At 43.5% G+C, this 27,055-nt stretch overlaps 1 protein-coding gene and 1 long non-coding RNA gene across 3 annotated transcripts in view; one reads left to right on the top strand and one right to left on the bottom strand.

Moving 5' to 3' along the window:
- Window positions 1-27,055, bottom strand: part of ZEB1 (zinc finger E-box binding homeobox 1) — a 214,527-nt gene that overhangs the window by 88,576 nt on the left and 98,896 nt on the right. The gene's annotated exons all lie outside the window — the stretch shown is intronic.
- Window positions 23,756-25,337, top strand: LOC144259933 (uncharacterized). Its single transcript, XR_013344952.1, has 2 exons — window positions 23,756-24,019; window positions 24,599-25,337. It is a non-coding gene; the product is annotated as an uncharacterized LOC144259933 (long non-coding RNA).

Raw genomic sequence — 27,055 nt, 5'->3', positions numbered from 1 at the left:
TCTTTAAAAAAAAAAAGTTATTTTTTAGCAAAAGACAAAACACAAAAAAGTGTTATGGGCATGAGGGGAAAAAAGAAATTTAAAAAAAAGTTTAATTAAAATAAACATCACTGGAAATAAATTACAGGTTTCAGAGTAGCAGCCGTGTTAGTCTGTAGCCGCAAAAAGAAAAGGAGTACTTGTGGCACCTTAGAGACTAATAAATTCAAATAAATTTGTTAGTCTCTAAGGTGCCACAAGTACTCCTTTTCTTTTTGTGGAAATAAATTAATTCATATAAAATTGATCATGTTTCTTAGCACCAAATAAAATACAGATAATTTAAGAAATCAAAATAATAAATACTGTGGGGTTTAATAGGCAAGAGATCAATATTCTGAAGAAGATGTTAGTCTTTCACTGCCAGTTGGATTCTTTGAATGATTTATGTGATTTTACTTACAGGAATTATTGGTGAGAGCACACAATGGTTGTCCTTTCAATACAGCCATTTTATGTAGTAGAATGAAGCTTTATCTTAAAAGCCTTACAGTACAAGACAACAAATACAGCTTCTACAGGAGAACCTAGAACCTGGACTTAAGGCCTTAGAAAATAAAAAAAGAGGATAGGAAAAAAATTGATTTTCAGATTTTAAAATGCATTTAAAATGTAAGAATACAACTGGATTTCAATCCTTAAAATGAGTTTTCTTGCTTTTCTAACTTAGAAATACTGAGACCCTTACAATTACCAAACAGGGTTTCTAGAACAAAAAGGGCACACAGTAGGGTTGCCAATTTTCTAATGGCACAAAACCGAAAACCTCTTCCCCACCCCTTCCCTGAGGTCCCGCCCCGACTCTGCCCCTTCTTCAAGGCCCCACCCCTGCTCACTCCATCCCCCTCCCTCCATTGTTCACTCTCCCCCACCCTCACCCACTTTCTCCAGCCTGGGGCAGGGGGTTGGGGTGCAGGAGGGGAGTGAGAGCTCCGGCTGTGGGTGCAGGCTCTGGGGTGGGGGTGGGCTCCGGGAGGGAGTTTGGGTGCAGGAGGGGACTCCAAGCTCCAAATACAATACAAAACTTGGTGATCTAGACACCTACCATTCTATTTATGTACATTATTCAGATGGCTGAGGTATATCATTTCCACTAATCAACAAGCACAACTGAAGTGTAAAGACACAAATGTTTCCTCTGTTATATTTGTGAGATTCATTCTGCACTGTCTTGTTTGCAACATCAAGATGTCCTTGAAAAGATACTGAATCCATGGATTTTATTCATGTATATGATAAAACCTTACCCTTCATTCTAGTTGCTATTCTTTGCATATAATTTTTTGTGTATTGAAATGTCTTGTCTGATGCTGGATACATACTTGTAACTTTTAACTATCACTGTAAGGACTATACCTTTATCAATTCAAATTAGTGTCATGGTTTTCCTTTTACTGTTTAAAAATTGCTCCCCCAGTCTCTATAGTTGCAGTGAACTAGAGCCTTGATTTCCAAACCTAGATCTTTTTTTTTTTTCCCTCACTAGGCCAAGTTTAAATGTTTCTTCTGGTTGTTTCCAGCTGCTATTTTGGGATATTTTATATAGTTAATCAGTTTTAAGATAAGTTCTTACAGTTTGTTTCTAAATTTATACAAGTTAGACCTGTAAATGACTTATCCTACTCTTGCAATAGATTCTGTAATTTAACCAGGCTACAGGGGAGGAGTTCAAATGGTTTTCTGACTATAATATAATATCTACCAGCTACTGAAGCTGGAGAGACTAATATAGATATGAGATTGGGGTGCATTACCCGGTTGGAAGGCACTTGATTGTAACAATGCGTGGAAAGCACAAATTTCCAGCTACTGATCATGTCCACTGTCAGCTAGGGTTGCCAGGCATCCGATTTCAACCGGAACGCCTGGTCAAAAGGGACCCTGGCAGCACCGGTTGGCACTGGCCGACTGGGCTGTTAAAAGTCCAGTCAGCGGCGCAGCAGGGGTCTGGGGCTAAGGCAGGCTCCTAGCTCCGAGTGGTTCTCTGAAGTGGCTGCCAGGTCCCTGCAGCCCCTAGATGCATGGGCAGCCCAGGATGCTCTGCACAATATCCCCACCCTGAGTGCCCTCTCCGCAGCTTCCATTGGCCAGGAACCGCAACCAATGGGAGCTGTGTGGGCGGTGCCTGCAGGTGTGAGGGCAACATGCGGAGCCTCCCTGGTCAGCCATGCGTCTGGGGGCTGCAGGACCTGGCATCCACTTCCAGGGAGCTGCAGTAAGTGCCACCGGGACCTCGCACCCTGCATCCCCTCCCACACCCCAACTGTAAAATAAAGCATAGCTATTTTAGCAGCCACCAACACATCTAAGAAAACTTTTTAAAAACTATTATATTTTGAAACAACTCTGCTGATGTGTTATTCTAAGTCTTAAGTGGCACTATAGCTATTTGCATAAAATCAAGAATCTTTGGTAAGGATTAATCTGCTTCTGTTGCTTATTCCTGGATGTAAAAGTACGTCTATACAGCCATTAAAGGGGAGACAAAAGCACCTTTGTGTAACATACCTGAGCTAGCTTTGATCTAGCTAGCTTGAATAATTAATAGCAGTGAAGCAGCAGCAGCAGCAGCAGAGGCTAGCAGCTCGAGTAAACACCCTGGGTCCCAAGAGGGGTTGTATAGGCCTTGCTGCAGCCCTGACTGATATTGTTATTTGAGAGCTAGCTAGATCAGAGCTAGTTCAGCTACAAGTACTGCAGTCACATCTCTGGCCCCACTGCAGACATACCCTAAAGCCAGGTGTACACTAAAAAGTTAAGTTAACCCAATTACATCATTCATGGTGTGAAAATCCACACCCCTGCGCAACAAGCTGACCCTCAGTGTAAACAGCACTAGGTCGTCAGCAGAACTCCTCTGCTGACCTAGCAATCCACCTCCCTGAGAGGTGATAAAGGAGAACTCCTCCCTTCAATGTAGTGCGTAACGACACTGAAGCGCTATGCACTGCATCTGCGTTGCTCTAGCAGTTTAAGCGTAGACATAGCTTAACTCAATGCCACTATGATGATTTTGCAATGTAACATGGAAGCAAAAAAGCAGATTATGGGCTGAATATTCTGAAATACCAAGTCAAAGAACTATTTCAATGATAGTCCCTCTCTCTCTGACTCTTGCACAACCATGCTTGGAATAATACATGTAATTCTGGGTGCCTCAATACCAGAAAGCTATTGACATAGGAGGGAGAAGAGCAACAAACTAGTTAGGAGGTAGATGGATTGAATTGTATGGAAAGGCTAAGAGGGATGAAAGAGTTTAGCTAACAGAAATGCAGGGGATGGGATCTAGCATCTAGAATTTTCTTAAGTGTTAACAGTTAGCAATGTAGCACTCTCATGGACAAGAGACTATAATTAGGATTAATGGGATGAAATTTAAAAGAGTCAACAAAATATTACGTCCCATCCTATACACACCCATCCATTATGGTACAGATGAACAGTCTCCTCAAATTAAGTGGTAGAAAACCCTCTTGTTCTGGAAGTTTTAAAGCTCAACTGGATAAAGCACTAGAAAAATGTACTATCAGGAACACACCTGCATTGGCAGTGCGATAAACTGGATGATCAAACAAGTCTTTTCCATGTCTAATGTCTGTTTTTTATGCAAAGATGTCTAGTTAAAAAGTTGTGGTATTTAAACTAGATGGTCATACACTTCATTGCTTCTGTAGGCAGAGATCACTGCACCTCACTGCAGGTGCTCCCTGCATCCCTCCATCCACCCTCCTCCCAACTAGCTCTCTGTGTATCACCTTCCTATCAACCTCTGGTTCATGGACTCCCTACAGCCCACAACCCCTTCTTCATGTCAGGGCTCTGTGTCCCCTATTCTTCCCTCCCCGATATACCAGGATCCCTCATTCTCTCCCCCTGGACCGCCCCCCTCCATTAAGGTTACCAAATTTCTAATTGCATAAAACTGAACACCCTTGCCCTGCCCCTGGCCCATGCTTCTCCAAGGCCCCGCCTCCCACTCATTTCATCCCCCCTCCCTCTGCCACTCACTCTCCTCCACCCTCACTCACTTTCACTGGGCTGGGGGTTGGGGTGTGGGAGGTGGTGAGGGCTCTGGGGTGGGGACAGAAATGAGGGGTTCAGAGTGCAGGAGGGGGATCCAGGCTGGGGCAGGAGGTTGGGGTGCAGAAGGGGGTGAGGGCTTCGGCTGGGGTTGTGGACTCTGGGGTGGGGCCAAGGATGAGTGGTTTGGGATGCAGGAGGGGGCTCCGGGCTGGGGCCAACGGCTCTGGCTGGAATGAAGGGTTTGGGGTACAGGAGGGGACTCAGGCCTGGGGCAAGGGGTGCGGGAAGGGGTGCAGGCTCCAGGAGGGAGTTTGGGTGCGGGAGGAGGCTCAGGGCTGGGGTTCAGGAGGGGTGCGGGCTGGGGGAGGGAGTTTGGGTGCGAGAGGGGGTGCAGATGTAACACCGACAGACCTTGGTTGTCACCGGGCGGGATTGAACCTGGGCGCTCTGGAGCTAAATGTATGAGTCTCTACTGCATGACCTAAAAACCATATGGCTGTTTACTAAAGCTGTAGAGAAGATTAATTAATCTCTCTCTCTCTCTCTCTAAGTGGTCTCAGTGCCACTAGATGGGACAGAGCACCTCACACAGATGGTGTTAGGGTTACACGGGCTCCAGTCGAGCAGCATTTACCTCAGGTGGTTCCCAGTCAGCAGCGCAGGGCTAAGGCAGGCTCCCTGCCTGCCCTGGCTCCATGCGGGTCTGGGAAGCGGCTGCCATGTCTGGCTCCTAGGCATGGGGCAGCCAGGTGGCTCTGCGCAGTGAGCGCTACCCGTGCCCGCAGGCACCGCCCCCGCAGCTTCCATTGCCCACAGTTCCTGGCCAATGGGAGCTGTGGAGCTGGCACTCGGGGCAGGGGCAGTGCGCAGAGCAACCCTGCACCTAGGAGCTGCACATGGCAGCCACTTCCGGGAGCCACGCAGAGCTAGGACAGGCAGGGAACCTGCCTTAGCCCTGCCGACCAGACTTTTAATGGCTTGGTCAGCAGTGCTGACCAGAGCCACCAGGGTCCCTTTTCGACTGGGCATTCTGGTCAAAAACCTACCTCCATTCCAGAGGGAACACAGAGAACACAAAGGATGGGCAGACAGTTCTTCCCGATCATGGAGCACACTTTGGGAAAGCAGCAGGCTGGGAGAGAGGAAGTAATAAAGCCCCTCTCTCTTTCTGGCTCTCCCTAATGGCTAAGCATCCACCCCACAGTTGTTAGGCCCAGGGCTGGTGCAAGGATGTTTTGCGCCCTAGGCGAAACTTCGACCTTGCACCCCCCCTCCGCCCTGAGGCACTCCCCCTGAGGCAGCTCCCCGCCGCCCCCTCTCCCCTCAGGGAGCCATGCAGCAACTCCCCTCGGCCTGGGGAGCCGTGCAGCAACTCCCTGCCCCAGCTCACCTCTGCTCCGCCTCCTCTCCGAGCACGCCGCCACTTCTCCCGCCTCCCAGGCTTGCGGAGCCAGTCAGCTGTTTGACGTGCAAGCCTGGGAGGGAGAGAAGCAGAGTGGGACTGGGGCGGGGAGCGGTTCCCCTGTGCAAACCCCCCCCCCGTTACTTGCTGCAGGCGGCCCTCCCTGCGCCCCTCTGCCCCAGCTCACCTCTGCTCCACTGCCTCCCCGGAACGCGCTTTTGGCCACCCCCAACCACTTGGCGCCCTAGGCAACTGCCTAGTTTGCCTAGTGGTTGCACTGGCCCTGGTTAGGCCACTCTCAACAGAGAGACAGAGAAGTGTTATCAGGTTGGATGTAGGGCCAGGCAAAACAAGGCCAACAAATCTCTAAATACTTGGGTCCATATCAATGAAATAAATGGAGAGTTCTATATAAACACGTTGGGATATAATGTGCAATCAGTTAAGTGACATTTCCAGGAGCCATTAGTGGATATGAAATATCACTAATGTTATATACCATGTTTTCAGAACTCTTTCGTACAAGTAAATCTCATTAAATCTCATTTTGTCCAAATCCTAGAAAAAACACTGTGGGTATTATCTTTTTCTCATGTATATTTTTAAATCCTTCAGAGTTCTCTGTGGTATAAATTCCAATAGCATCACAAGCTAGCATTCTATTATGCCAGACACGAAATTAAATACAGCATAGTAAGCTGTAATATAGCACTGCTAGAATTATTAGGGGGCAGATCATGAATGATACTTTAGCAGTGAGTAGAGGAGTTAGTGGTTTCAATGAGTAGCAACAGTTTAGCATTTTAGAAAGAAAGAAAGAAAACAGTAGTGTGTGAAAAGCTTTTCTGGTATATGAAAATTTTAGATCCTGAAACAGCTGCTTTTAGTTTGAAACTGTAATGAACTCCAATCTCTTGAAGCAGTGTTACAAGAAGTAATAACTGTGTGAGGAAACAAAATGTACAGTACCATGGATGTAGAATGAAAAGGGAACTAAAGAAAGAGTAAGATTTTTTTTAAACAATGAAAAAGAGGAAGACGAACCTTACCTGTTTGTTCAAAAAACAAAACAAAAAACCAAAAAAAACCCACATCCTATTTTTACTTAAAAAAAAATAATAATAAAAAAACCCAACAACCTTTCTGCTGCTGGTCCCTCCAGTAAAGTACTGATTTCAGTAAGAGAAGATGGGCTGTTAAAACTTTCACTTGTACAAACATGACAGGGATGGTAACAGGACTTGGATTTTCATGGGACTAGATGAAGACTGAAAAGCAAATATGCACATCTGATTTTTCAGATTACATTTTTTGGACAATGTGAACTATATAAACCTTGTCAATATTATAAAAGAAACTACGCAAAGAAACTCTGGTGAGAACAACCAGTAAAAACTACAACAATACAAATTACATACAAAAAATTGCATTAAACGAATATTAAGGTTGCAAAGTCAAGCAGTCAAAAGCTAGGAAGTGCCAGAATTAAGATTGCTTGTGGAACCTTAATTTGGGCCCCTTGTATGTATGCATTATGGTATAGTCTTTAATTAAATGATCACATACTATTTTTTCCTCATTACTACTGTATCATTCAGTGCATAGGATGAATAGCATGCTTCCTGAAAAGGTAGCTAATCAATATTTATTTTTTATCTCCATCATTCAATGTGTAGCCCCAGGCCTTATGTACTACACACCATCCAATTCCTGCACTGAAAACAGTATTAATTTAATCATGAGCTTTGTTTATGGTGCTCATCACTATAATATCTATGTGCTTCATAAACATTAATCAATCTTCACAACATCCCATGACAATAGGTGGTATTATCTCCATTTTACAGATGGGGAAATGAAGCACAAGAAGATTAAGGTCAAAACTGTTGAAGTGCCCACTAATTTGTATGCTACACTTGAGATACCTACACTTGCATGGTGGCAGGTTATATGGGCCCATTGTGCCCGTGCTCCACCAATATTTAGGAATGTGGGGCCGGCTCCACCAATGTTTGGGCTTACCCTGCTTTGGGGGGCCCCACGTTTCAGGGGAACGCAGGGTCCAGGGGAGACTGGGGGATTAGCAGGGGGCCTGGCGCTGGCAGCAGAGAGTGACCTGGCCCCAGCCCGTCCCTGCTGTACCCCCTCCCCACCCTCATTCCACCCCTTCCCCCAAGCCCTCGCCCCGCCTCTTTCCAGCTTCCGCCCCTCCCCCGAGCGATGCTGGGAGCCAGCAGGGTGGGGTGGGCTGGGGCCAGGTCGATCGTTGCTGCCGGCACCAGGCCCCCCGCTAACCCTCCAGGCTTCCCTGGACCCCGTGTCCCGGTGAAGTGCTGGGCCCCCAAAGCACAGGGTCCGAGGCAATTGCCCCGGTTCGTCTTATGGGTGGGACGGCTCTGCCTGGACCCTGCATCCTTCTGAAGCGCGGGGCCCCCCAAAGTGTGGGATCCAGGGCAATTGCCCCGGTCTGTCCTATGGATGGGACAGCTCTGCTTGGACTCATTCTGGGCACCATCAAAAATTATACAAACCTGGCGCCCATGTACACTTGAGGGCCTAGTTTTTAAAGAGTACTTAGCATTTTGTAGCACTTTATAAATTCAAACTACAGCTCAGTTACTGTGAGCAAAAAATGCTTCTGAAAATCTGGACCAAGGTATCAGTACCCAACCCTGATTCATTCCCAAACACCCTCCATCTTGTACACTGAATGAAGCAGGCATCCTATGGGAAAAATAATATGTGATCATGTAATTAAAGACTATCATAATGCTTATGCACAAAGGGGGTTGAATGAATATTACACAGGTAATCTGGCATTGCTTATATATGGCATTTCTTAACTTTTGAGTATTTGATGTGACAGCCTTAATGTTCTTTTAATCTGATGATCTTTAAATGTAATTTCCTAAATTAAAAAAAAAAAAAAAAGCAAACTTATACAAATAAATTCTATTTGATGGAACCATACTGACCCCCACCTGGGTCATCAGCAGCATTAGAACCTTTAGATCAACAGCACAGATTTCAACAATTTGAGGTAACTGAATAACTGGCAGCAGCGGTAGGCTATTAGACCATGGGTATATCTGCACTTCAAACTGGAAATGTAAATTCCAGCTTAAGGAGACACACCTGTGCTAGCTCTCTGCTAAAAATAGAGCGTAGGTCAGCAGGGAGAGGGGCTAGCTACCTCAAGTACGTATGTAGCATCTTGGATGGGTATGTACTTGGGATGGCTAGTCCTTCCTGTCACTTGCACTTGCACTGTCACAGCTACATTCTATTTTTAGCATGGTAGCTCAATCAGAGCTAGAGCAGTATGTCTCTTCCAACTGGGACGCACTCCCCCAGCTTGAAGTGCAGACGTATCCTATATGAACCAGCCACTGGAGGGAGGAATGAGACCCTTTGCTAGTGGGATTTAACAGCTATTTGCTTTACAATAGAAAAAACGTTGGGACCCAGGGACCCTGCTTTCAATTACAGGTACTGCAAGGGAGCATTACCTAGGGGTTATAGACTCATCACCTCTTCTTCCAGCTCCTGTCCCCCTCTTCTCCTGTCCCACCCTTTATTCCCCCACCTCCCCCCACTCCTTTCCTCTGACTTCTTGCTCTTCTGCATTGGGGTCAGGCTGCTTCCTCTTTCTCCTCAGTGCTGCCTGGGCACCAGAAGGGGAAGCACAAAGCACAGCAAAGTGTCTCTCCAAGCTCTCAGTTCTAGTGCCTGGTACCCCAATGGCCCCAACATCCAGGAGCAAAAGTTGAAAGGACAGCCTTCCTCAGTGCTGACAGAATCTTCAGAGCATTTTGCTTCTAAAATCTCACAAACCTCTGCTGAGTATGTGCAAATGGTGGTTTTTAGTCTTAGAAATTGGTAAATGAATCTTTCTTGCCCTGGGAAAACCCCTCCAGCAAATTGTTCCAAAACATGGAGAACCTAGATCGTCTCAAAATAGTTTAAATTTTTTTTTAAAACATGAGCAAAAACATTCCCCACCCCCATCTGACCCTCATTTTCAGCAAAACGTTTCAGCATTTTGAGGCTTGAAAAAAAAGAAAAAGCTCAAGACAGACACCAGGCATGAATATTTGTAGTTCAAATAGTTACAGTTTGGCAAAGTTAAAGTCCTGTTTTCAGATACTTATATCAAGGAAAGCATTAGGCAACCTTAACTATAGGTGACACTATCAGCATCTTTTCCTAAATACTTTATACTAGCCATACTAATCAAATGTTGGTTCTAGTAAATAAGAGTATTTACTTTTAAACAAGTTCAGCCAGCAATAAGTCAGTTTGAATTGTGAAGTTAAAAGGAAAAGTCAGTTTAAACAGATGTTTTAAAACCGAATGCAAAGAACAGATGAGGGCAGTATAGATTTTTGTAGATTAATACTTGGGAATAAGGAAATCTTTAATGTTATTTTTAGAAGCTGCTTCCTGCTGTTTTCCAGATTTGTAATGCTTAACTCACAGTGTCTCTTGCAGTGTAAAGCTGCAACTATGACAACTTTCCGAATTTGAAGTTGTGCCAAAAACAAGCCCAAATAGGATCATTCTTACCCTTTGTGCCCAAATGGTCTAGCAAAAGCTCATCTGGATCAGGGTTTTAAAAGGACCACATTTTAGTGAGGTATAGGAAGCTCAAATACACAATGAAACCCAATGAAAGAGAGTTCCTATAAGTTAACCATCAGCATAAAAGAAAAATAATTGGAAGATGAAATAAGCAAATTGTTGTAAAACCTCATTGTTAGCAAAGTTTCTAAGCAAAAAATCACTTGCCTACTACTAGCCAATATCCTGTGTAAAACCATCTGTAGACAAAAACAGAAATGTTTTTCACTTTAGTTAAAAATATGTATAGCTCGTTAAAAATTACCGCTAACAAATATCTAGTAATGTCTTCTCATATGCAGACATCAGAGCTCTGTGTCTAGGTTCTGTAACTAAAGAATAGCCTTTGAATGAAGGGAGGCTAGGCAAAGCATAAACTGTCATCCAGATGTCAAGTTGGCACTCTTCCACAACATGAGTTGCTGATTGCAATGCTGCTCCACATGAAGAGGAGACTAGGTCAATCTAGTACACAGTTGTGGCAAATCTGCATGAGCCAGAGTAGCCTGGTCCAGGATCTATGATCAAGTGGACAAGAAGGCACATACAGCAATGGATTCCTGAATTTACTCAGTGTGTTAGACTGTTCCCCACAGATGTTTCCACGCACTAGCAGTGCTGAACAGTAGTGTATGCTAAAGGGCCAGTAGCGCTCTTCTCTAGGAGTGCATGAGATGCCTTAGCAAAGGGATGTCTAGAGATTAGACATGGTGTCACAACCAGGTCCACAGGATCATAGAATTGTAAGATATGTAGGACTGGAAGAGACCTTGACATGTAGGTGCTGACTCCACGGGTGCTCTGGTACTCAAGCACCCACCGAAAAAAGTAGGGGGTGCTCAGCACCCCCAAGGCCAGATTTATTTTTTGTGGGCCCCACCACCTGTTCTGCCCCAAACCCCCGCCCCAGTTTGGCCCTCTTCCTCTCCTGCTCGGCCTCTTCCCCACATGATCCCGCCTGCACTCTTCCTCAAGACCCCACCCTCACTCAGCCTCTTCCCCGAGGCCCCGCCCACAGTTTACATAGGGGAGAGGGGGCGGAGAGGAGCACCCAGTGGCAAAAACAAAAGTCAATGCCAGTGGCTTGATAGGTCATCTAGTCCAGTCCCCTGCACTGAGGCAGGACTAAGTATTATCTATATCAGTGACTCTCAACCTTTCCAGACTACTGTACCCCTTTCAGGAGTCTGATTTGTCTTGCGTACCCCAAGTTTCACCTCACTTAAAATCTACTTGTTTACAAAATCAGACATAAAAATACAAAAGTGTCATAGCACACTATTAGTGAAAAATTGCTTACTTTCTCATTTTTACCATATAATTATAAGATAAATCAATTGGAATATAAATATTGTACTTACATTTCAGTGTATATGCAAAAAGAAAAGGAGGACTTGTGGCACCTTACAGACTAACAAATTTATCTGAGCATAAGCTTTCGTGAGCTACAACTCACTTCTCACAAAAGCTTATGCACAAATAAATTTGTTAGTCTCTAAGGTGCCACAAGTCCTCCTTTTCTTTTTAGGATATAGAGCAGTATCAATAACTCATTGTATGAAATTTTAGTTTGCACTGACTTCACCAGTGCTTTTAGGTAGCCTGTTGTAAAACTAGGCAAATATCTAGACGATTTGATGTGCCTTCGGAAGACCTCTGCAAACCTACAGGGATACATGTATTCCTGGTTGAGAACCACTGATCTAGATCATCCCTACCTTTACAGTTAGGAGTTTTTTTCCTGAAGTCTAACCTAAATCTCCCTTGTGCAATTTAAGCCCACCACTTCTTGTCCTGTCCTCAGCAGATAAGGAGGACACTTTATCACCCTCCTCTTTAAAACAACCTTTAACGTACTTGAAGACTTATGTCGCCCTTCAGTCTTCTCATCTCCAGACTAAACAAACCCAATATTTTCCATGTAGGTCAGATTTACTACAACTTTAACCATTTTTCTTGCTCTCTTCTGGGCTCTCTCCAGTTTGTTCATATCCCTCCTAGAGGGTGGTGTCCAGAACTGGACACAGTACTCCAGCTGAGGCCTGACTAATGCTGACTAGAATGGAAGAATTACTTCTCGTGTCTTGCTTACAAACACTCCTTCTAATACTTTCTGTTAATGCAACCAGATCTTCAAATTGGTGCTGTGTGTTGATTCCTGTCTGAAAATGGGGCTTCAACCAGAGGTATAATAGGTTGTTTCATCTGTCATAGCTCTCCTGGCAGACTTAACAGTAATTGCATCTTATGACAGAGCGACGTGCACTAGCACATACAAACTATAGGCACTGACTCTGTGGGTGCTCTGGGGCTGGAGCACCCACGGGGAAAAATTAGTGGGTGCTCTGCACCCACCGGCAGCCAAGCTCCCCACCCCACTCCACCTCCTCCTCCTCCCCTGAGCACACTGTGTCCCACTCCTCCAACTACCTCCCAGTGCTTGCCACCACCGCCAAACAGCTGTAATAAACTCCGAGAGGGAGGGGGGAGGAGCGGGAACATGGCGCACTCAGGGGAGGAGGTGGGGAAGAGGCGGGGCTGGGGCGGGGATTTGGGGAAGGAGTCAGAATAGGGGCAGGGAGGGGGCGGAGATGGGGCAGGGACTTTGGGGAAGGGGTTGGAATCGGAGCGGGGCAGGGGTGGAGTCGGGCCGGAGCTGGGAGCAGAAAGGGGTCAAGCACTCATCGGCGCCATTAGAAGTCGGCGCCTATGAACTGGAGGTTGAGGTATAATGCAAGCAGACACTAATTATACGAATGGCTGAATTCAGCTCCATTTTGACAAGATGAGCATGACAACTGCACCCCCAAAGCTGCAGAGCAGTATTCAGCTGGAGCGAACACCAGGGCCAATACATGTGTACAAAGGACTGAAGGGTCTGCCCCCTAGGAGGTCCTTGACTGTTACTGTATCAAGGCAGCACACAAAGATCTTCATTTTCAGGTGTTCCAGGTGAGGCTGGTATCTCAGGCTACAGCCAAGTTTTACTCCCAAGTATGTGATAATTGGTTAGAATGGAATGTAACTGTCCTTGTACACAGATCGAGATGGATTGACTGGCAAGATGACTGTTTAGAAAGAAAGTAGTTGCCCTGTCGGTTTCACTAAGGATTAGTCTTCACTGCTGGATGTAAGTGGTCAAAATGTCTATGTCTTGGCTGAGATTCTCTTCAGTCCTATGGAAATAGTTTCCAGTGCCATCAGTACAGAGATCATCAGTAAGGCTGTTTGTCTGTCATGGAAGTTACAGATTCCATGAGTTTCCGTGACCTCCATGACTTCTGCAGCGGCTGCTGCTGGCTCAGGGGCTGCCCGAGCCAGGCAGCCCCTGAGCCAGTAGCAGCAGTTTGGGTGTGTGGGATGGAGCTCAAGGCTAGGGGCAGGGTGTTGAGGGGTGTGGGGGGGTGCTTACTTTGGGGTGGGGGGCTCCCCGGCTGCCACTGGCATAGGCGAAGGAGAGGCCGGGACCTCCGTGCGCTGCCCGCTCCCGCAGGCCCCACCTCTGCAGCTCACATTGGCTGCGGTTCCCAGCCAATGGGAGCTGCATGTGCGGAGCCTGCGCTTGTGGTGGGAAGAGTGATTGGAGCCCCCCTGGCCGGAGCTGTGGGGACATGCGGACTTGGAGCCCGATAGGGAGCCTGCGAGCCCTGCCAATCCCCCGCTCCCAGCACCAGCAATGTGGCTCGGCCCCCGCGCTCCCCAACACCAACAGGGCTGCTCCCCAGCACCCACAGTGCCCCCGGACCACCCCCCTGAGCACCCATGGCCCCACCCTCCTGCCCAAGTTTTAGTTAGGGGTATATATTAAAAGTCATGGATAGGTCACAGGCCGTGAATTTTAGTTTACTGCCCGTGACTTTTACTAAAAATACCTGTTAATAAAACATAGCCTTAATCATCAGCATACACATACTTCTTGTCCTGAATTTCAGGTCAGTTATATATGTAGATATAACTGAACAAAAGAGCAGCCAAAACTGACCCTTGTGGAAGGCAATTACAGACACATTTAAGGTGATTAGACTTTCTCCCCGGCTTCCAGGATGAAGCTTTGGTTACTGATCATTTCTTGGATGAACAGCACCATTGGCCTATAAGGAGTAACTGCAGCAGCTTGGCAATCAGCTCAACATGCTACAGTATCTCAGATTGCTGTCAGGTCAATAAGGACTGTACCAACTTTCTTTCCTCACTCAAATGTATTTTCTACGTCTCGAGTCACACAAAGAACTTGAAGTTAAAGTTGACAAAATGCAAAATCTGAACTCAAGTTCTCATCATAAAAAGTGAAAGAAATACAGTCAGAAGGAATCAACATCCAACAGAGCCTGTATCAGAGTCAACATTACAAACCTTAGCACTAGGATCGGCTCTCAAGGTGCTGCACCTCTATATTAGAGGAATTTCAGTGCCCAAGGGAGATATCCTCCCTTCAGCTGGCAGAAGAACTTGAAGCACATGTCATCTTGCTTCAGGAAACACACACTGTTACTAACACTGAACTATCAATTCCTGGCTTTGCCTTTGTGACTCACCTGCATCACAGGCAATATTGGAAGGTATTCCAGCAACACCAGGTTCATCGTCATGTCCAGATGTTATTAAATGGAAGGCTACAAAAGTGAAGGATCTGACTCTTATTAATGTCTACAAACCTCCATCAGCCAACTGCTGTCTTTCCCATCTTCTCAGGATCTTTAATTCACTGTGGCAATTTAAAATTCACACTGTTCCCACCAGGGATACCCTGATGATGGTGTGGATGGAGTAAGGCTAGAGGAGTGGGCATCGATGGTCAATCTGCAGCTTCTGTAGGATTGTAAGTAGCCACACCCAGAATAAAAGATGGACCTCGGGTTCATTCCTTGAACTGGACAACACCCTCTAGTGGTCATGCAGCCTCAAGTGCTTTATATGTTTCCTTGTTCCCTGCACTAGCCATGCCTGATCACAGCAGACATGCAAATTTCAAGTAAAAGTGACCCCCCAGAAACCTCGGTACAATTTCCAGAAGACAAGCTGGGATCTGTTCCAATCCAAGTTGGAGTCTCTTGTGGGTAAAGACTTGGAATCAGATATTCAGAACCATATCAGTGCTGTCTACCAAACTTTCAGCAATAAAGTTCTGGCTGTTGCAAAGAAATGTATGCTTCACTGATTTGATCAACAATTCATTCCTGGTTGGTCATCTGATAAAACCAGACTATATCAAGAATTTAAATCCACCAAGAATGAATACGGTGTTTGGAGGAGGTGGTGGTGGTGGGGGGGGGGTTGGACAGAAGTAGAGACCTTTTTCACCTTCTAGATCAAATCAGGCAAGAGCAATGGAAATAAACCTGTCTCCAAATTGAACTTCATGCATTCCAGTCACAAACCCTGGCAAACTGTTAAGAGACTGAGTGGACATTTAGTCTGATCAAGAGGGAAAATCCAGTCACACTAAACTTCATTGCATCACTGCTGGTGGCCAATTTCTCCTAATCGAGAGTTTTCAGCCATGCAGTTAAAATGATTGTTGCTGATAAATGGCAGACTCCAAGTGGGGACACAAATCTGATGGCTGCTTTTACCGATCAACAGCTCAACCTGGTTATACATCAATTGTATCTTAACAATTCTCCTAGGCTGGATAACAGCCACAACAGTTTGGCCCAAAGTGAGAGATGAATCACCAAAAGCTGGCTGCTCCAATTTTGAATTGTCATAGCCAAGACTATCACATCCCGAAAGTGTGGCACAGAGCAAAGGCTGTAGCTGTTCCCAAGCAAGGGAAAACACCGATAGACCAAAAGAACTAATGACCAACGTCTCTGTTGTATATTATCTATAAACTGATAGAGAAACTAATCATGATGCATATCAATCAATCTTCAACTGCCTTCTGTTCAGGCTGGATTTGAGAGGGGACAATGCACCCCAAATCTAGTGGCTGAAATCAAATAACTGTTCTGTTTTTTTTAATTATATAGTGCTGCTTCTTGGATTTGAAGGTCTAATTCCAGCCATAAGTGCTAACATACATTTGGAAATCCTAACTTTCTGCATCAAACCCAAGATATATAATTTGAAATTTGTACAAATTTCAGATTAATAAAGTTACAAAATGAAATATATTTCAGATTATGTAGTTTTAAAGAGGAAGTCATAGTAAATCCACAAACATAGTTTAACTGTTATACCAGCAACAGACACGTATAGAGCAAAAGGTGGAAGATATACCATACAGCAACAGCAAATGCCACAAAAGTATTATTTTATGGACAATAATATAGTGTTGGTCTGCATCAACCGCGGAAGAAGTTTCTTAAATGTATAAAATGCAGGTTTGAAAAACCAAAATTTAAATATTATAAATGGTACTCTTAAAAAAGGAGGGGGCAAAGGTGATAGACATTGGGAAAATCAGCCAATTATCTACAGATCAGTTTGGATCAGCTTTCCATCTTTTTTTAAAAAATGAGGAGAAAATAAGTTTAGGTCAAATAGCGATGTACAGAAAGTACTTGTTGTGGGTTTCCAGTATTGATTGGGCCTTCAGTGAAATGGTGGTAAAAAGTGAAGCTTGTATTGACTTGAATGAAATCTCTAAAAGAGAAGCTTAAACACTGAGATCAACTTTCAGACACCCACATTAGTACATAAAGGTTTTGGTTTTCTAAGTATACATATTTTCAGTGCTTAACTCTGAGCATCATAGAATCATAAAAATGTAGGACTGGAAGAGACCTCATGACGTCATCAACTCCAGTCCTCTGTGCTGAAGCATGACAAATAAACCTAGACCATCTTTAACAGGTATTTCTCCAACTTGTCCTTAAAAATCTTCAGTGATGGGGATTCCACAACCCCCCTTGAAAGACTATTCCAGAACTTAACTACATTTACAGTTAGAAAGTTTTTCCTCATACCTAACCTAAAACTCTCTTGCTGCAGATTAAGCCAATTACTTCTTGTCCTCCCTTCAACAGACAAGGGGAACAAGAGATCAGCAGGGATCCTACTTTTCGGTGATAAAAAACCAAAATTCTCCGATTAAAAAAACCCCCAAAACATAAAAATCCCCCCTTTTCTGCAATTAAAATGAAACACTGAACTTTAATTTCCCTAGCCACAATATATATATCAGTTGAACATGTTTTATTGATATATTTACGTTTAAGGAAGTTTGAAGCCTACCAATGCCATCAAGCCTCATAATAAAATTAATACTAATCTATTCACAGTGAACTTTACTGTTGTTGATGGCCCTGCTGTTTCAGCCTCTTGTTTTCGTTTCTTTTCATTCAGTTTAGCACTTTCCATGTGTTCTACAATTGTCTGCCTCCAAATGTAATCTACAGCCATGCTGCACACAGTACAGAACAGCACATTACCATCAACATGAAATTTGTCCTTGCCAAACTCAGTGACACAGTTTTTAGGGGTGATTTTTAAAGTTTCTGGCATCTTTTCATAACTTTAAGTACAGTACAGAGTTACGAACACCAGAGTTATGAACTGACTGGTCAACCACACACCTCATTTGGAACCAGAAGTACACAATCAGGCAGCAGCAGAGGAAAAAAAAACAAATACAGTTCAGTACTGTCTTAAATGTAAACTACTAAAAAAAATAAAGGGAAAGTTTAAAAAAGACTTGCCAATGTAAGGAAACTGTTGTGCTTGTTTCATTTAAATTAGGATGGTTAAAAGCAGCATTTTTCTTCTGCATAATAAAATTTCCAAACTATATTAAGTCAATGTTCAATTGTAAACTTTTGAAAGAACAACCATGTTTTGTTCTGAGTTACGAACATTTCAGTGTTACGAACAACCACCATTCCCGAGATTTTTGTAACTCGGAGGTTCTATTGTACTCACATCTGGAGGCTGAAGTGACATTTAAGATGCATTAAAACAAGAACCCAGAAGTAACCATTACACACTGGAAGCAGTTTATTGTAGTAGGTTTCACTATGTAAATTTAAAGCACATTCAAGAGGGGTAGGTTGTGTGCTTTGAATATGTGACACTGGTATTTTCAGTAAAATTTAGTTAAGAGTAATATACTATTTTATTTTTTCACAAAATGTAGAAACTAAAGATATTCTGTAAAAACACAAATACTGTTTTTTTCCCATGGCAAATGGATTTCTAGTATCCCAGCTGATCACCATTCTCTCCACAACAGCCCTTAACATATTAGAAAACTTAACAGGTCCTCCACTCAGTCTTCTTTTCTTGTGACTAAGCATGCCCAGTGTTTCTAACCTTCCTCATAGGGTAGGCTTTCTAAATCTTTAATCCTTTTTGTTGCTCTCCTCTGGATTCTCTCCAGTTTAGCCTCATCTTTCCCAAAGTGTGGCCTCCAGAACAGGACACAGTACTCTATCTGAGACCTCACCAATGCTGAATACAGCAGGACAATTACTTTCTGTGTCTTACACATGACACTCCTGTATATATCTGAGAATGATATTAGCAGGACCAATCCCCAACTAAATCATCCCAGCCAGAGCTTTGTCAAGCCTGATCTTAAAAACCTCTAAGGAAAGAGATTCCACCACCTCCCTAGCTAACGCATTCCAGTGCTTCACCACCCTCCTAGTGAAAAAGTTTTTCCTAATATCCAACCTAAACTTCCCCCACTGCAACTTGAGACCATTACTCCTTGTTCTGTCACCTGCTACCACTGAGAACAGTCTAGAGCCATCCTCTTTGGAACCCCCTTTCAGGTAGCTGAAAGCAGCTATCAAATCCCACCTCATTCTTCTCTTCTGCAGACTAAATAACCCTAGTTCCCTCAGGCTCTCCTCATAAATTATGTGCTCCAGCCCCCTAATCATTTTTGTTGCCCTCCGCTGGACTCTTTCCAATTTTTCCACATCCTTATTGTACTGTGGAGCCTAAAACTGGACACTGTACTGCAGATGAGGCCTCACCAATGCCGAATAGAGGGGAGTGATCACGTTCTTGGCTCACATTGAATTTGTGAGCGACTATAACCCCCAGGGCCTTATCAGCAGCACTGCCTTCTAGCCAATTGTTCTTCATTTTGTAGTTTTACAATTTGATTTTTCCTTCCTAAGTGCAGTATTTTGTACTGGTATTTACTGAATTTCATCTTGTTGATTTTAGACCAACTCTCTAATTTGTCAAGGTTGTTTTGAATTCTAATCCTGTTCTTCAAAGCGCTAGCAACCCCTCTCAGCTCAGTGTCATCTGCAAATTTTATAAGCATACTCTCCACTCCATTATCCAAGCGATCAGTGAAAATACTGAATAGAACTGGAATCAGGACTGCCTCCTGCAGGACCCCATTAGATACATACTCTCAGTTTGACAGCAAACCATCAACAACTACTCTTTGAGTACATTCTTTCAACCAGTTGTGCACTCCTTACAGTAATTTCATCTAGACTACATTTCCCTAGTTTGCTTATGAGAATGTCATGTGGAACTGTGTCAAAAGCCTTATTACAAATATATATCAATATTTATCACATCTACAGCTTCCCCTGCATCCACTATGTCAGTAATCCTGTGAAAGAAGGAAATGAGGTTGGTTGATTTGTTCTTTACAAATCCATGCTGGCTATTCCTTATAACACTATTATCGTCTGGGTGCTTACAAATTATTTAATAATTTGTTCCCGTATCTGACTGGTCTATAATTATATGAGTTGTCTTTATTCCACTTTTTAAAGATAGAAACTACATTTGGGCTTCTCCAATCTTCCGAGACCTCGCCCTTTTTCCATGAGTTCTCAAAGATAATTGCTAATGGTTTTATGACTGCTTCAGCTAGTTCCTTAAGTACCCTAACATGAATTTCATCAGGCCGTGACATCTTGAACACATCTAACTTATTTAAACATTCTTTAATTGTTCTTCCCCTTTGTTTTTAATATTAAATTGTGGTGAGTATCTGGTCACACTAACATTTTTAGTGAAGACAGAAGCAAAATAGGCATTAAACACCTCATTCTTCTTGTTTGTCTCAGTTATGGTCTCTCCTTCCCCACTAAGTAGAACATCTTCACTTTCCTTCGTTCTTCTCTTGTTCCTAAGGTATATAAAAACCTTCTTCTTATTACCTTTTATGTTCCTTGCTAGGTGTAACTCATTTTGTGCCTCAACTTTTCTGATTTTGTCCCTATATGCTTGTGCTATTCTTTCGTATTCCTTAGCAATTTATCCATGTTTCCACTTTTTCTAGGATTCCTTTTTGATTTGCAGGCCATTAAAGAGCTCCTGATGGAACCATATCGATCTCTTACTATTCTCTCTCCTTCACACTGGCATAGTTTTCAGTTGTGCCTTTAATATTATCTCCTTGAGAAACTGCCAGCTCTCCTGAACTTATTTATCCCTTAGATTTTCTTCCCATGAGACCTTATATACCAGTTCTGAGTCTGTTAAAGTCTGCCTTTTGAAGTCCATTGTCCTTATTCTGATGGCCTCCTTCCTTTCTTTCCTTAGAATAATGAAATAATCATTTCATAATCACTTTCACTCAAAATGCCTTCCACCTTCAGATTCACAACCAATTACTTGTGTAATTGGTCAGAATCAAATGTAAAATCCCTCAGTTACTTCCTCCACTTTCTGAAACAAAAAGTTGCTCCCAATACATTCTTAAAACTTACTGGAAATTTTGTGTTTTGCCATATTACTTCTCCAACAGATGTCCTGAGTAGTTAAAGTCCCCAATTACAACCAGGTATTGTGGTTTGTATGTTTCTGATATTTGTTCTAGAAATGCTTCATCTACCTCCTATTACGGATTTGATGGCAGACCCGTAGCATAACATCACCTCTATTTTTTCCCCATTTTATCTTTACCCACAGACTTTCAACTTGTCTGCCTCTCACCTCCTTCTGGACCTCAGAACTAGTGTATATATACTTGATGTATAATGGGACACCTCCCTTTATTCCTTGCATGTTCTTCCTGAACAAGCTATACCGTATATACCAATAATCCAGCCTTGAAATTTATCCAGCCAAGCCTCTGTGATGCCACTTAAGTCATCATTTAAATTACATACTAATACTTCTAGTTCTTCCAGTTTATTCTCCATGTGTCATAAGCATTTCACTACAGCAGTTTCTCATTCATAGGAGGTTCTAATTCAAAACAGATATGTAAACAAAGTGCATTATTTCCACACATTAAGCAGAACAACATGTCTGAAATGTGACAATTCAGTTGCACAGATATTAGTTGGTACCTCCTAAAAAGTAAAAGGTGGTACTTGAGAAAAATTTCAGAATTCTCGAATAGCTTTACTATTGCTTCTGTTTGCTGTTACAAAATAGCATTTTTATTTTAAGGCAAAATTTGACAATGCAGGAAAAACATACTGGGGAAGAGATATAGACATATGTAGATGCAACTTTCTCTACACAGGGGAGGGGAGGATGGGTACAGCATCTAATTCCCTGAACCCCAGAAAATGCACTGCATGGAGTCAGGATCCAGCCAGCAGATGGGGAGGGAGGGAGCTGGCCCTATGATAGCTGGAGGCAGGGTTATGGGGCAGACATCATCCCCTAGTAGAGCTGCAGAGAAAAGATAACAGCCTAAAGTAAATCTTTTTCTGGAGAGTCTCTCTCCCTTTGAGAGGTGTCCCTGGGGCAACTTGGGCCAAGAGACAGCCCTGGTAGCTTGGCTGCAATGGAATTGTACTTCCGGGGGTAGGGGAAGGAGGCAGAAGGGAGAAAATGGATTGTTGAGGACAGAGCCAGCACAGAGTCATAAGACTTCCACACAGGTTCTCCTGTCATTTGGAAGATCCCAAGGATTGGGGAGGGGCAGTTTTTCTGGCTACTGGGGAAACAGAGAGCAACACACTCCCCACCTGCCTAACAGAACAGTATAATAACCTATATAGAATAGAATTATAGGCAAGGCTGGTAGTACCACCCATTAAGGTTGGCTGACACTTCCCATTATACGATTCTCTTTTCAGTTGCTTATTATTTTGCCAAAGTTTAACCATTGAGGCTGAATTGTTTTGGAAAATTTCAGTCAAAATGGTTTAGCTGTTTCTGAGAAAAGAAGCTTTGGGAAAAATAAGGTATTTTTTGCCTGTTAAAAAATTCTGGCAACCTTTCTTTGAAAACTCTAAGGCCCCCATGCTTTGGGCTTGAAATTTGGCAGGGAGCAGAGTTCATGTACTTCCCAGTCCTTCAAGCGGCTAAAGCAGCACACAGGACCACTCAGGTCTGGCCCATTCCCTCCCTCCAAAACCCAAGACTGTTGGAAAGCCTGAGTTTGTCTTAGAGATGTTCGTTTTTGCTACCTCTGTGAAAATCCAAATTTAGTCAAGTTATAAGCCTCTGAAAAATCAGAGTTTGCATGTGCTCTGTAAAGATTTCTTAGCATTTAATAGCTAAAATCTCCAAGATATTCAGTGTGGACTGAATCTGTGAACCTCTCACACAGCTCCTTGTGCTGACCAAACAGACTGCCTCATCCCCACAGAGTGACTGAGCATGCTCCCTCCAGCCCAGGGCCACAGGCATAAAGCTGGACTTTACCTATAAATGCTGCTCCTAATTGCTTTAGGACTTTGTGGGGCCAGACACTGGAACTGAGAGAAGGGCATCTCTCTCTCCCGTGTTCGCAATGATCTTCATGATGGCACTGAGGCACTGTAAAGGAGAAAGTTGTCTGATCTGAATTCAGGGGAGTCAAAAGCCAGACTGCAGGGAAGGAAAAGGAGTAGATTGGGGAAAGGAGTCTATGAGATTGGAACTAGCAGGGGAAGAGACTGGAACTGGCTAGGCAAGAAGATACACATGGTTGACCAAGGTGAGGGCAACAGGGGAAGGACTCTGAATTTGGACAAGAAGATGGCAAGAGGAAGGGACAGACTGGGATTGTCTGGACAAGGACATTGGAACTAGAAACCAATGTAAGGAAATGGGGGTAAGGGGAGAGAAGATAGATCTGACGAGGATCTGGAATGCGGTGGAGAGAACTGCGACTGGCTGGGAAAAGAGTAGTGGTGGATTAGCCACTGGGTCAATGGGGCTCCGGCCAATTGGGGGGCCCTTGAAAAATGGACACCCCTGTGTCCTGACATGCTCTGCCTGCCTGTTTGGCGCTCCTGCCAGGGAGCAAGGTTGGGGCTTGGGGGCTTGCCCCGCTCCGCCCACCCAGCGCTTCTGCTGAGGAGCGGGGTCAGGAGAGCTGGGGATGCCCCCACTTGCTCTGGCCCAGGGCCCCACAAATCCATAATCTGCCTTTGGCAAAGAGACTGGGACAAGAAGCCAGGGATGGGGTAGGAAGACAGATTGGCTGAGGAGTCAGGAGGAGGAATTAGGAATGACTAGGCAAAGAGATTGGGACTGGGATGAAAAGCCTGAGGAGTGGTGAATGGCAAGATCCAGGGTTGGGGAAGAGATAGGACTGGGACAGAAGAGAAAGGGCCAGAAGCAGTCAAGCTTGGGGGAGACAAAAGAATCTGCATCCGCTATAGCACAGTCCCCACCAGAGCCTGGAATGGAATCCAAAATTCCTGAGTCTGACTATTTCTTAGCCATCAGCAAACATCTGTGAAAACCACTGGCAAAATGTACGACTCATTACCCTCTTGTGCCGGTCTTCAGAGAGGATAAGCAACCTACTATTGTTATCAGTTATTCCATTAGCTCAAGTGGCCAAGGTCTGTGATATCTAAGGTTTCCAACCCTGCTGATGAACCATGTAGGAGCCAGAGCAATGCCACATAAGAGAATTTTTGTTTTTTCAGTTTATCTTTAAAAGACCAGGAAGTTTGCAAAGTTATACACTTAAGTCAGGAAATGTCAGAATTAAGGTTGCATGTGGATCTGCTGGCTTCTTCTGGCACGCATGCAACACGGTGTCAAGACAGGCAGGCAGCCTGCCTTAGCCCACCTCCCCACCCCCGCTGCGCCGCTGACTGGGAGTTGCCCAAGGTAAGCCCGTGCCCCAACCCCGAGCCCCAACCCAGCCCTGAGTCCCCCCAAACCTGGAGCCCCCTCCTGCACCTCAAACCCCTCATCCCCAGCCCCATCCCAGAGCCCCCACCCTCTCCAGCACCCCAAACCCCTGCCCAGCGAAAGTGAGGGTGGGGGAGAGCGAGCCACTGGGAATGTAGTGAGCGGGGGTGGGGCTTCAGGGAAGGGGCGGGTTTAGGGTGTTCACTTTTGTGCAATTAGAAAGTTGGCAACCCTATATTCAGAGCATGATTTGAATAGTGTGCAGTAAATAAGGCGCTAGGGCCATTCATTGAACAATGCGGATAAAATAAACTATAAATAGCTGTTCAGTAACTGTGCACTATCCATCAAGTGCGCTAAATGAGGCAGGGGTCCTCTAGAATAAAAGCATGTGATCTTGTAATTGAAGATTATCATAATGCATACACAGAAGGGAGGCAAATTAAAGGTGCACAGGCAACCTTAATTCTGACATTTTCTAACTTCTGACTGCTTGATTTTGCAACCTTAATAATATTTGTTCTTTTAATTTAGTTGTTTTGTGTGTTTATACAGGACACAGAGACAAAATATACAAGAGTGTCCTTGCAAAATTTTCCTCTACCTAAGTGCCCCCCAATGAATTTTATCACAAGAGATGGTGATCCAGACCTGGAATAAGATATTGCAACCAACTGTAATAGTTGAAGATGTTTCTTTCAAAACAAATTATGATTACTTGGCAAGATTCAGATGCCACCAAGGTACTGATCTTAATGACTGCAAAGCAGTAAATTATGGTCATAGCCCATTTTAAGCATATTAAATGTTAGTATCAGAGAAACTTTAATGTAAATTAACAGGAAAGGAAAGCCACAAACTTTAAGAATACTTCTCTGACCAGACATGCAACTGTTCGATGTATATTGTAACAAAAGAGAAAATGGGTGGAGAGACTGGAAAGAAACCAATTCTAACCATCTGGGACTAGGTCATCTCTTTTCTACCTCTACAGTATGAATAAGGAACAGGTGACAGTGACTCACAAACCACACTTCATACGCATGCTAGAAGCATGACTAATTTTGAATCTCCCTGCAAAAATATAGTAACCTTTTGTTCAAAATATGTTTCAAAGTATGTCAATCATTTTGGAATAAATTGTCATAATTTAAATTAGTTTTTACTTGATAAGGTGTCCACTAGTAGCACAGTCTTGCCATAGTTTAAAATAATGCATTTAGTAATCACTTATAGGTCTGCATTAGTTTACTTTTTTGTTGTTGAGCCAATTAAAGTTGCATGTAAAGGAAAATGAGTGGAACTTTATTTTAAATACAAATCTTCATTTAGGAATTGTCCTGCCATATTATGAATTTAACTGAAAAAAGTGTCTGCTAGGTATATTTGAATTTTATTACTGCACTGTAGGATAAGGTAGCTTTTTAATAAATACACAGCAGTTTCTTCTTGAGCACTTTGCATAATACTCCTTGTGTGTAGGTGCCTGTTTGGGAGGCCTCTTCAAACCCACTGAGGTCCACAAAGCCAGAAGAGATTTTTTTAAAAGCAAAAGTCTTTTCATGCAACAGGCAATGGGAATGGGAAACTAAAAGGAAAGGAACAGTATGCATCTTATTGGCCTTGAAAGAGAAATAATTATTTATAGAAGTCAGCTGGGTTCAAGGTGCAGTACTCCTTGGTTCAGACAAAGAACTGTCAAAAATCTGTTTGTCATGATTTTTAATTGTGTCTAGTCTAAAGGGGAAAATTGAATTGATGTTGGATTAATCTGTTATTTAGGCTTTTTTTGTGGGTGAAGCTATTTTGTGGCAGCAAAGAATATTTAATGCAGCCTTATTTCATGTTTTCCTTCTTTCTACCACCAGGTTATATGGACTCAGCTCTTTGTACAGTTTCTCTTACAAATTCTTTCCTCTCTGCATTGTACGTTTAGGTCACGCTCATTTTAAATCATATTATGGTGGGTGAGGACTTCGTCAGAAGGATGAGATTCTTTCAATATTTGTCCATGTATAGTTTGCTCATTATGATAATGTGTTATACACTAAGCATAAAATACATTCGTCATGCATTTAGTGTAATTTTGATTGTTTTTCATGGTGTTTTACTGCATCTAAATCCTTGAGATGGAGAATATCACAGGAGTTAAGAATTATTTGCCCCAAAGAGAGGAGCTCTCGGCTTCAAATATAGTACTTCGATTTTTGTTTTGAGAGAAGTTTGTATTTAACTTTAAAGAAAAATCATAAAATGTAGTTTATTCCAGTTCCCTCTCCTTTTTCATCCTCCAGTTCTTATGCTTATGGAAATGCTGACTAATAAATGTCTGAAAACTTCTGCACAGGTTTCTGGTAATAGCTCACTAAACTAGATGACAAGTTCTTACAGTAGAATTCTGTTCTCAAAATTGACTTTGTAAAGGTGATCTTTACATTTGACTATTAATGATTTCTATATTGCTCAACTTGCAAGTAAAAAGCTGGTTTATTTGTACTTTCAGCAAACTTAACCTGGGTGTGAGTCAAACTGTACTCTGATGCCACCTTCATTTTCTTTTTTTACTTCTACATCTGTACCTTACCATATGCTGTTCCCTGGGATTACCCTTCCAAAATTTGTAAGCCACTTTCCCACTCCTTATTCAAGACTCATCTAAAAATTTATTTTATCTGTAAGCCAGCCAGAGACTCCAGCCAGTAGGGACAGAAACAGCCATAGCAGGGACTGCTATGCTGGGGACCAGCCGGAGCCAGACCTTCCGCAGCACCACTGCCTGGGCCCTCAATGGTGCAGGGGAAACCTCACACACACACTCGAGGGCAATGGTTCTCAACCTATTTACCATTATGGGCCACATACGTAGCCCACAATGTGTTATGTGGGCTGCATCCAATACTACCAGTATGGTCCTGAGGATGTCACATAGGCTGCAGCTCTGTGCTGATTGGGCCGCAAGTGGCCCGTGGGCCAACGATTGAGAACTACTGCTGTAGGGGCTTGAGCATTCAG

Source organism: Eretmochelys imbricata, chromosome 2 (genome assembly GCF_965152235.1).
Source record: "Eretmochelys imbricata isolate rEreImb1 chromosome 2, rEreImb1.hap1, whole genome shotgun sequence".
Lineage (NCBI taxonomy): Eukaryota > Metazoa > Chordata > Testudines > Cheloniidae > Eretmochelys > Eretmochelys imbricata.
This window is presented reverse-complemented; position numbering and strand designations above follow the sequence as displayed.